This window comes from Nycticebus coucang, chromosome X (assembly GCF_027406575.1).
Source record: "Nycticebus coucang isolate mNycCou1 chromosome X, mNycCou1.pri, whole genome shotgun sequence".
Taxonomy (NCBI): domain Eukaryota; kingdom Metazoa; phylum Chordata; class Mammalia; order Primates; family Lorisidae; genus Nycticebus; species Nycticebus coucang.
In genome coordinates, this window is record NC_069804.1 from 19,337,110 (window position 1) to 19,349,295 (window position 12,186).

The window sequence follows — 12,186 nt, forward strand, 5'->3', positions numbered from 1 at the left end:
ATATCATAACAGTTTTTCCTTGACTTATACAGAATTTAACATCCTATAAGTGGTATGGCCTGACTGTGTCTTCCCAAAATTTATTAGATCATGTGGGCTGTGCATGGAATTAGTGCCCCTATGAAAAATGACCCCAGAGGGCTGCTTTGGCCCTTCTACCATGTGAGGACACAGCAAGAGGATGCCTTCTATGAGTGAGGAAGTGGGCCTTCACTAGACACCACATCTGCAAGTGTCTTGATCTTGTTTGTAAACCACTCACTTTATGGTATTTTGTTATGGCAGCCCAGATGGACTAAGATAACAATAGACACTTTTGTATGGTTATTGAAATTATAGTTCACATCTACTTAAAGACCTGTTCTTTAAGAACTTAAAGACATGGTTCTTTCTAGTTTTCTACTATGATGACATATTTGTGAAAACTTATAACTTCTCAGATGGAAGGGATTTCAGACACAGTCTAGGCCCAAAGTCTTAGCACCTAAGCATGGGCAGAGTTCCTCTGAACACAGTCATGTGCCATAAAGAAAGAAGACAGGAGGTGACCTCATTTCTCCTGATTACAGAGATGCAGGAAGAAAGGGTGATAACCCCTTAAATTTTTAAAGAAGATTATTCCCAACTGAGACAGCCTATATTTAGAAAGTTTAAAAAGTGTATATTTTAAACAAAGGTTAAAAAAGCCTCACATAATTAGAAACATATGATCCTAACTGATTCCCCTCCAAAATTAAGCTGATATTCAGAATTGAGGTTTTATATTGAATTCCCAGAGACTTTTTGGTATACAATATGTTTCTCCATTTCATGCCATCAATTAGAAGCTGGAGTCTGTGCTCTAAATTGTTAAATTCAGACTTATTAGTCTATCCTGCTTCAGGGTGTCAGCACATTGGAACCAACCTATATGAACGACTTCAGAAGCTACCCAAGGCATCTGCAGCCTATTTGGAACTTCCCCAGGCCACCTAGATTGGTCTGTCCATCCTCATCAATTTTCCTGGTTATTTGGCCACTTAGTTTCTCAGTTCCCATTTTCTGTCTAGCTCTCTTGGGTTAGTCATCTAATAATGTACTTCTGGTCTCTGGCATGAGCCTAAAACAAAGCTCAATTGTCAACCAATGTTCAATTGTCAAAGTCAGAACGTGGGGTGGGCTAGTGTGGATATTTCCATTTGCTCATAGCAGACATGTGGCAGCAATGTTGCCTAAAATAGGCTTGGTGAGCATGGTCAAATCATGGTATGATATCCCAGGGTCATCTCAGTGTAAAGGACATCAGTCATTTACAGAGATGCCTGAGCTTCAATTTTAGCCACTAACTTTATCCAACAGCTATCACCCCCAGCCTCAGCAATGCTAGCACAGGGGAGCAGGGTCACTAATTTGAGTTTCCTGTATTATGCCTTACTGTAACGTAACAGATGCTATCAGTGCCCTTCCCATATCTCCTTGGCATTCCTACTATTTACTGTGGGCTACTTACTGAGAACACCTGTGATTCTTGGCCTGATGGTGTTTTTTTTTTTTTTTTTTTTTTTTTGGTGGCTATAAAGCATAATCAGTCTGAAGTGCTGAAGAAGTAGCCCCCAGCCAACAACTGATGGGGAGATAGTACATAAGTACTGCAGCTTCCTCAACCCTTAGGTGGAATAACTCAGAGGTATATTCTACACAGTTTCCTAGAGTTCCCCAGTAGGATTGAGCTCTAGTTTCCCACAGCGGTAGACTGGCTTGCTAACATATCATTAATGGGCTTTCTTCCCTTCTCTCTCTCTTCCCCAGTTTCCCTGCTGATGCTTCTTGAGATCACATTCCAAATAAATCACTTGCATCCAAATCATTTTCTCAGGCTATGCACACAGAAGTACTCAAGCTAAGAAAATTATTCTGTTATAATTGTAAAATGAAGCAGAGAAGTGGCTCCTAAAAAGTAAACAAAAAAAAAAATGAGGAAGCAATGACAGAGGTCTATATACAAGGTCTAACAATTAAGTTTGCAAACTCATTCTAGAAAAAGTACTGCATACCTCACTGCTGAATATCACTATGATCACCTTTGATGTACTCCCCTTGGCCATCTGATGACTATAGTGATATTCAGTAATGAGGAATGTAGCACTTTTTCTAGTATGAATTCACAAACTTAATTTTCTGGCCTTTGCATTTTACAGAATAAAAAATAGAGTTACTTGATAGCGATTATTCTAGATTTGTGCTGTTCAATATGGCAGCTACTAGCCACAGGGAAAGACTTGAAATGTGGCTAGAGCAACTGAAGAAATACATTTTACTTGATTTTTTTTCAGTATAACAAAGAGAAATTTTATTTAGGAGGAACAAAGAGAAAGTTTAGAGCACTTCCAAAGAGAGTTGGAAGTAGTTCCCTCTCGTGAAAGAAGTGAGAGAGACGGAGATAGTAAAGGGCTGTACCAGGGGTATAAATACCCTTTCCATATAAAAGTGGTTGCAAGTCTTTCATTGGCCTCTGCGCCTCCAGGCAGTATTGCCCTTAGGAAGAACAAAGAGAAAGTTTAGAACACTTCCAAAGAGAGATGGAAGTGGGTCCCTCTCATAAAAGAGGTAAGAGAGACCTACATTTTATTTAATTTTAATTAATTTAAATAGTAACATGTGGCTACTGGTTACTGGACTGGGCAGTACAGATTATGATACATTGAAGAAAGTTCTATTGGATAGCACTAGTACAGTGCAAAGATAGAAAAATTTCTTCTGCAAAGGGCCAGATAGTAAATGTTTTAGACTTTGTGGGCCATATAATCTCTGTTGCAACTACTTATCTCTGCTGTAGTTGTATGAAAGTAGCCATAGATGATAGGTAAATGAATGAGTATAGCTATGACCCAATAAAATTTTATAGATACTGATATTTGAATTTAATATAGTTTTCACATGTCACAAAATGTATTCTTCTTTTGATTTTTTAATTCATCCATTTGAAAATGTACAGTCATTCTTAGCTCAGAGGACTGTACAAAAACAGGTGGCTGGTCATTGCTGACCCTTATTTTACACTAACATTATTGTTAACTGTTACTGGGGGAATCATTATTCAGATGCTCCAGTGATTCAAAGCAGATTATGACCCAAAGTATCAAATCAACTATTTATTATAAACTAAATCAACTTTTGGAGAGAAAAAGCTTTGTTCAGAGTGTGGATTACTCTTAACTGAAGTTGGCAAGGAGAAATTTTTCTCTGGTGTTTATAAATGGTAAATATCCTTCTACAGTGGTAACTCAGAATCATTAGGGCTGCTCTTGAAAAAAATCATCGAAGCCTAGGATGTTCTAGAATCCCTACTGTGGCCCATTTTGCACTTCACAACAGCATTCTCACACAGAGAAACCCAGGGATGTTTTCTAACTTCTTGATTCCTATTTGTTTCTCCTGCCTGCTACATTTATTTCTCTATCTTCTTCCCTTGCCACAAAGATTAATACTTTGGCCTTGTAGAGATTCACTCAAAGGTTTCAAATGGCTCCCAGCATGATAAGAGGTTGATTTTCAAAAACACAGTGTTCTCAGAGCACAAGGCCATCAAAATAGCTAATTTAATCTTGAGACACCAGGAATTAAAGATGTGCCATTTATGTGACACAAGACAATTCTTTATTTTTGAGATCTGTTTCAGAGCCAGCTCAAAGCAAAATGGGGAGGGGATAGGAGTGGGACTGGGAATCTTTCCAGCTGGACAATTCAGCATAACAGATCTCTGCTGCAACTCAACAGAGAATTGGCCACATCAAGCTAAAGGATCAAAAATGAGGTACCTGGCAGGGATCAATAAAGCAGTAGGAGAGAGTCATTTCTGGAAAAGACTGAGCTATGAGCTCGGTAGTTCTCAAGAGCTCCCAAAAGAAATGATGAGCATTGACATTTTGTCAGCTCTGCCAACAGAGCCCAGAGACCCAGCTGGTGCCTCTGATCCTAGCTCTTGCAGCAGTCAAAGGTCTTGAGGCAGTGGAGAAGCAGTCTTTTCTGCTTCCTTAAAAAAAAAAAAAAAAAAAAAAAAAAGTGTGGTGTTTCAGCAAAAAAAAAAAAAAAAAAAAAAGTGAAGGTAATATCTTCTTTGGCTGGGTTTAAAACAGCCACTGAAAGCTCTTTATAATCAATAATATAGATCTTGTTATGGGGCCTGCATTAAAGAGGTAGGAGCTATGTTAACTTTACAACTTCCTTATGGGAAGAACAAGCAGAGATTGACCATGTGTGTTTTTTATGCCTCTCTAACTGAATGTACATACTACAGCAAAAGCAGCTCACAGCCCCTGTGCTTTACCATTTATTACATTATTTGATTCTCACAACACTGTGCTTTCTTCTTTCACAGGTGGGAAACAGGGTCTCGACAAGGTCACCTTGGCCAAGTCTCTTGATGAATGCATGGTAATTCAGGCTGCCATCCAAGTATTATATTTGATTCCAAATCTGGCACCTAGTCTACTCTTCCATGCCAGGTAACAGATTCTACTGAGGGCAGTGGTGCCCAAAGGGCCTAACCTAGGTGCAAGTGCTGATGAAATGACATTGGCAGGCCTAGAGAGGCTGGCCTGGATGCTTGCCAGCTAAACCCTCAAAGCATTGCAAAGAATCCATAAACAACTGAAACTGGTTTCTGTGAAGCCCTTACCAATGCCACATGCCCAGAGTGACTACTCTGTCAGCTGCCAGCCAATTAGTTTATTCATAAATGTGTAACAAGAGTCCCTTTTCTCACACTGCAGGTTTTCACTCCCCTTCTCCCCAGTCTCTTCTGAATCGTATCTTGGCCTTGACTCAGCCCATCAACTGATTCCCTCCCATGCAAGGAAACAATGTGGATAGAAAATTATTACACATCTCTGAGTTATTCTTCAAAATAGCTAAACCATGTCAAGGCAGTGAGATTGTACATATCCTGAAACTAGGGACTGTTTCAATTTTTGTCTAGTGAGCATGTTTCCTTTTTTTCTTTTTCAAATAAACTTATTATTTGAGATCATTGTAGTTGAAAGAAATAGTAGAAAACTCCCTCATGTCCTTTATCTAGTTTCTCCTGATGGTACCATCTTCAGAACTATAGTTCAATGTATTTATTTTAATAAATACAATTTCATGCTAAAGGGAGGAAAGAAATGAGGGGGCAGGTAGGGATGAATATAAAGCCATAGGAATGAGTTTGTTGATTAATTTAAAGGGTTGAGCAAATTTAAGTGATGACAGGGAGTCGGGGTGGGGGGAGAGGGGACTGAGTCCCCTAGGACTCTGCATGTGCCTTGCCAAAATAGAAGAGGAGGACAGGGTATTTTATTTTATTCTTTTTTGGCAGAGAGACTTTCTGACTGGGCCTTGTAAATAGATTCCTGATGTAAAGAAACATGGATGGGGTACCACCTCCAGTGTGCTACCATCCACATCTCTTGTTTCTGTTCTCTTCCTTTGATAGTTCAGTTCATGGCTAAGTTCATTCAGCTGCATCATGCCCAAATGGAAGACATGTAGTGGAACAAAGTTATGCCACCTAGTTGCTTGTTACTCCCAGTTGTCTTCTAAATTATATCTCAAAAAAAAAAGGACAAATCCACTTCCTGAAATTTCCTTTTTTCCTTTATTTTTACACTGAATAGTTCATTAACTTCCTTTACCCTTATAATATAAGAACAAAAAAGGACACTACACTAATTTTCAGGGGAGGCATATTTGGTATATTTCATTACTTCATCTTCAGTCTTAAAGCAAGAAAACATTTTAAAAGACTACAATGAACAACTTCTTACTTTCAGATGCTACTTTAATGATTACTCATCCCTTCTAGCATTTTCTTGTTTATAAGCCATGTAAATATCTTCTCCGGGTATCTAAATATGCTGAATAAATAGTCCCTTTCACAGGAGGGTCACACTGGCTAAGGAAGCCTTATTCTGATCTATTTTTATGGATTTCTTCTATATATTCTATACTAATTTTAATGTGACAATTCCTCTGTGGTTTAAAATAGGATATGCCTCACAGGTGGAAAAAAGGGAGTCAAAGGCTGACTCTATTTGGGGGGAGGGATCTGGAAGCAAAGGAGGGGCTCCATTCTGAGAAAGAACCAGTCTGGGAGCTTGAAATTCCTACCTAGAGATATAAAAAATATCATCTTGGGCTCTCACCTGGAACTCCATAAAAGCTGCGCCACTACTGCTATCGGCTCCCACCCAGACCTCTGTAAGAGCTGCACCATGACTGCCATCGGCTCCCTGCCGGACCTCTGTGAGAGCTGTGCCGCAACCACGATTGGCTCCTGCCCGGACCTTGGTAAGAGCTGTGCCGCGACACCTGACCCACGACCCACATCTGCCAGGCCTCTGCACGCCTTGACCAGGAACTGCAGGAGCTGCGCAACCCCATGTCCTCCCTCCTGTACCGTCCCTGCCTCCACACTGGCCCACTCATTGGGCCAGGGACTCTGGTAGCCGCATGCCTTCCGGAGCCCTCCCTGCCTCTGTGTGGAGCCCTTCTCCTGGCCAGAGACTGCTGGAGCCCTGGGCTCTCTGTGCCAAAGTCACTGGGTGCCAGGAACTCCCAGAACTGTGTGCACCACCCCCACCCTGTTGCTGGATCTGGGTGTGTTATACTCCGGAGCTGCTTCTACAACCAGAACACCCTGGCTGGGGCAGCCCCAGAGGAACTTCACAGGGTCACTCCCTACAAAGATCCAGCAACAATAGAGTGATCCTTCTGGGGTCTAATCTTGGAGAGACACCTCCTGAACTCTGAGGATAGCCAGAGGCAATGGTGAAAAACAATCATGAGGCGAAATCAACAGAAAAACTCTGGATATATGAATAATCAGAGTAGATCAACTCCCCCAAGGATCAATGGGGCAGACACAGCACAAGATCCGATGCAAAAAATCCGATGCACAAAACAAATAGCTGAGATGTCAGAAATCAAATTCAGAATATGGATAGCAAATAAGATCGAATTAGAATTCCAAACAGTAACCCAAAAGATATCTCAAGAATTCAATGAATTCAAAGACCAAATGACCAAAGATTTTGACACATTGAGACAAGTTGCAGCCCTCAAAGATCTGAGAAACACAGTAGAATCCCTCAGTAACAGAATGGAGCAAGCAGAAGAAAGGATTTCCGACATTGAAGACAAAGCTTTTGAATGCTCCCAAACTCTCAAAGAGGAAGAGAAATGGAGGGCAAAAACAGATCACTTTCTCAGAGAGCTCTGGGATAATTTGAAGAAAACCAATATTCATCTTATAGGAATCCCCAAAAGTGATGAGGTGACTTCACAAGGTGCAGAGTCTCTTCTCCATGAGATTATGAAGGAGAACTATACAGATATGCCAAGAGATTCTGAATTTCAGATAGTTTCAGAACTCCAGCATGACTCAACCCAAATAAGACATCTCTCAGACACATCATAATCAATTTTACTAAAGTTAATATGAAGGAGAAAATTCTGAAAGCTGCCAGACGAAAGAAAACCATCACTACAAGGGGAGGAATATTAGAATAACTGCAGATCTCTCTGATGAAACCTTTCAAGCTAGAAGAGGATGGTAATCAACTTTTAATCTCCGAAAACAAAATAACTTTCAACCCAGGATCCTGTACCCAGCTAAACTGAGTTTCATTTATGACGGAGAAATTAAATACTTTAATGACAGTAACATGTTGAAGAAATTTGCCATAACTAAACCAGCTCTCCAGGATATTCTCAGACCTATCCTTCATAAAGACCCGTGTAACCCTCCACCACAAAAGTAAACCCACCCAGAAAAATTTTGATCAAATTCCAACTTCCACAGTTGCAAAAGGATTAAAAATGTCCACTGGACTCTCAAAAGGCTTATCAATATTCTCAATTAATGTGAATGGTTTAAATTGTCCTCTAAAGAGGCACAGGTTGGCTGACTGGATACAAAAACTCAAGCCAGATATGTGCTGCATACAAGAATCTCATCTTACCTTAAAAGACAAATATAGACTCAAGGTGAAGGGGTGGTCATCTATACTCCAGGCACATGGAAAGCAGAAAAAAGCAGGCGTTGCAATCCTATTTGCAGATGCAATAGGCTTTAAACCAACCAAAATAAGGAAGGATAAGGATGGACACTTCATATTGTTAAAGGTAATACTCAGTAGGGTGAGATTTCAATTATTAATATTTATGCACCCAACCAGAACACACCACAATTTATAAAAGAAACTCTAACAGACATGAGCAACTTGATTTCCTCCAGTTCCATAGTAGTTGGAGATTTTAACACTCCTTTAGCAGTGCTGTGAAACTTAGTAAATGTGGAATGTAAAAGTCTTAGGAAAATAACTAAGAAAATTCCAGGAAGGCTATGTTAACTAGTGTGATGAAAATGTGTCAAACGGTCTATGAACCAAGTGTATGGTGCCCCATGATCATACTAACGTACACAGCTATGATTTAATAAAAAAAAAAAAAAGAAAGAAAGAAAAAAAAGATCTTCCAAAAGGAAGCTAAGCAAAGAAACTTTAGATTTAAACTTAACCATTCAACATCCGGACGTAACAGACATCTACAGAACATTTCATCCCAACAAAACTGAATACACATTCTGCGCATCAGCCCATGGAACATACTCCAAAATCGACCATATCCTAGGCCACAATTCTAACCTCAGAAAATTAAAAAAAATAGAAATTATTCCTTGCATCTTCTCAGACCATCATGGAATAAAAGTTGAACTCAATAACAACAGGAATCTGCATACCCATACAAAAACATGGAAGCTAAACAACCTTATGCTGAAGGATAGATGGGTAATAGACGAGATTCAGAAGGAAATCACCAAATTTTTGGAACAAAACAACAATGAAGACACAAATTATCAGAACCTCTGCGATACTGCAAAGGCAGTCCTAAGAGGGAAATTTATAGCACTGCAAGCCTTCCTCAAGAAAACGGAAAGAGAGAAAGTTAACAACTTAATGGGACATCTCAAGCAACTGGAGAAGGAAGAACACTCCAAACCCAAACCCAGCAGAAGAAAATAAATAACCAAAATCAGAGCAGAATTAAATGAAATTGAAAACAAAATAATTATACAACAGATCAATAAATCAAAAAGTTTGTTTTTTGAAAAGATCAATAAAGTAGATAAACCTTTGGCCAACCTAACCAGGGAAAAAGAGTAAAATCTCTAATTTCATCAATCAGAAATGGTAAAGATGAAATAACAACAGACCACTCAGAAATTCAAAAAATCCTCAAAGAATATTACAAGAAACTTTACTCTCAGAAATATGAAAATCTGAAGGAAATTGGCCAATACTTGGAAACACGTCACCTTCCAAGACTTAGCCAGGATCAAGTGAAAATGTTGAACAGGCCCATATCAAGTTCTGAAATAGCATCAACCATACAAAACCTCCCTAAAAAGAAAAGCCCGGGACCAGATGGCTTCATGTCAGAATTCTACCAAACCTTTAAAAGAGGAATTAGTACCTATATTACTCAACCTGTTCCAAAAGGTAGAAAAAGAAGGAAGACTACCCAACACGTTCTATGAAGCAAACATCACCCTGATTCCTAAACCAGGAAAAGACCCAACAAGAAAAGAAAATTATAGACCAATATCACTAATGAATATAAATGCAAAAATATTCGACAAGATCCTAACAAACAGAATACAGCAACATGTCAAACAAATTATACATCATGAACAAGTCAGTTTTATCCCAGGGTCTCAAGGCTGGTTCAATATACGTAAATCCATAAGTATAATTCAGCACATAAACAAATTAAAAAACAAAGATCATATGATTCTCTCAATTGATGCATAAAAAGCTTTTGATAATATCCAGCATCCCTTCATGATCAGAACACATAAGAAAATTGGTATAGAAGGGAAATTTCTTAAACTAATAGAGGCCATCTACAGCAAACCCACAGCCAATATCGTATTGAATGGAGTTAAATTGAAATTATTTCCACTTAGATCAGGAACCAGGCAAGGCTGCCCATTGTGTCCATTGCTCTTTAACATTGGAATAGAAGTTTTAGCCATTGCAATTCGGGAAGAAAAGGTGATCAAGGGTATCCATATAGGGTCAGAAGAGATCAAACTTTCACTCTTCGCAGATGATATGATCGTATATCTGGAAAACACTAGGGATTCTACTACAAAACTTTTAGAAGTGATCAAGGAATATAGCAATGTCTCAGGCTACAAAATCAACACCCATAAATCTGTAGCCTTTATATATACCAACAATAGCCAAGCTGAAAAAACAGTCAAGGACTCTATTCCTTTCACAGTAGTGCCAAAGAAGATGAAATATTTGGGAGTACACCTAACAAAGGACGTGAAAGATCTCTCTAAAGAGAACTATGAAACTTGAAGAAAAGAAATAGCTAAAGATGTTAACAAATGGAAAAACATATCATGCTTATGGCTAGGAAGAATCAACATTGTTAAAATGTCTATACTACCCAAAGCAATATATAATTTTAATGCAATTCCAATTAAAGCTCCATTTTCATATTTTAAAGATCTTGAAAAAATAATACTTCATTTTATATGGAATCAGAAAAAACCTTGAATAGCTTCTCCATTCTTGTGATGCTTTACTAAGAATACTATCTTCCACTTCCATCCAGGTTAATACAAAGGATGTAAAGTCTCCATTTTTTTAACAGCTGAATAGTATTCCATGGTATACATATACCACAGCTTGTTAATCCATTCCTGGGTTGGTGGGCATTTAGGCTGTTTCCACATTTTGGCAATTGTAAATTGAGCTGCAATAAATAATTTTGATATGAGGACAATTAATGACAATTAAGGTTATTGGGGGGGAAGCAGAAAGAGGGACGGAGGGAGGGGGGTGGGGCCTTGGTGTGTGTCACATTTTATGGGGGCAAGACATGATTGCAAGAGGGACTTTACCTAACAATTGCAATCATTGTAACCTGGCTTATTGTACCCTCAATGAATTCCCAACAATAAAAAAAAAAGTGTGCCTAAAACAAACAAACAAACAAAAAAAAACCTTGAATAGCCAAAACATTACTCAGCAATAAAAACAAAGCAGGAGGAATCATGCTACCAGACCTGAGACTATACTATAAATCGATAGTGATCAATACAGCATGGTACTGGCACAAAAATAGAGAAGTAGATGTTTGGAACAGAATAGAGAACCAAGAGTTGAATCCAGCTACTTACTGTTATTTGATCTTTGACAAGCCAATTAAAAACATTCAGTGGGGAAGAGATTCCCTATTTAACAAATGGTGCTGGGTGAACTGGCTGGTGATCTGTAAAAGACTGAAATTGGACTCACACCTTTCACCATTAACTAAGATAGAATCTCACTGTATAAAAGATTTAAACTTAAGACATGAAACTATAAAAATACTTGCAGAAAGCGCAGGGAAAACTCTTGAAGGAATTGGCCTGTGTGAGTATTTTATGAGGAGGACTCCCCAGGCAATTGAAGCAGTATCAAAAATACACTACTGGGGGCGGTGCCTGTGGCTCAGTTGGTAGGGCGCCAGCCCCATATACCGAGGGTGTCGGGTTCAAACCCAGCCCCGGCCAAACTGCAACCAAAAAATAGCTGGGCGTTGTGGTGGGCGCCTGTAGTCCCAGCTACTCGGGAGGCTGAGCCAAGAGAATTGCTTAAGCCCAGGAGTTGGAGGTTGCTGTAAGCTGTGTGAGGCCACGGCACTCTACCGAGGGCCATAAAGCGAGACTCTGTCTCTACAAAAAAAAAAAAAAAATACACTACTGGGACGTGATCAAACTAAAAAGCTTCTGCACAGCCAGGAACATAGTAAGTAAAGCAAGAGACAGCCCTCAGAATGGGAGAAAATATTTGCAGGTTATACCTCCGATAAAGGTTTAATAACCAGAATCCACAGAGAACTCAAACGTATTAGCAAGAAAATAACAAGTGATCCCATCTCAGGGTGGGCAAGGGACTTGAAGAGAAACTTCTCTAAAGAAGACAGACGCATGATCTACAAACACATGAAAAAAAGCTCATCATCCTTAATCATCAGAGCAATGAAAATCAAAACTACTTTGAGATATCACCTAACCCCAGTAAGAGTAGCCCACATAACAAAATCCCACACCAGGGATGTTGGCATGGATGTGGAGGAAGGGGCACACTTCTACACTGCTGGTGGGAA

General features: G+C 39.3%; 1 pseudogene; it reads left to right on the top strand.

The window, feature by feature from the left end:
* The first annotated feature begins 6,230 nt into the window (after positions 1-6,230).
* Positions 6,231-12,186, top strand: part of LOC128576706 (TRPM8 channel-associated factor 2-like) — a 74,145-nt pseudogene continuing 68,189 nt past the window's right edge.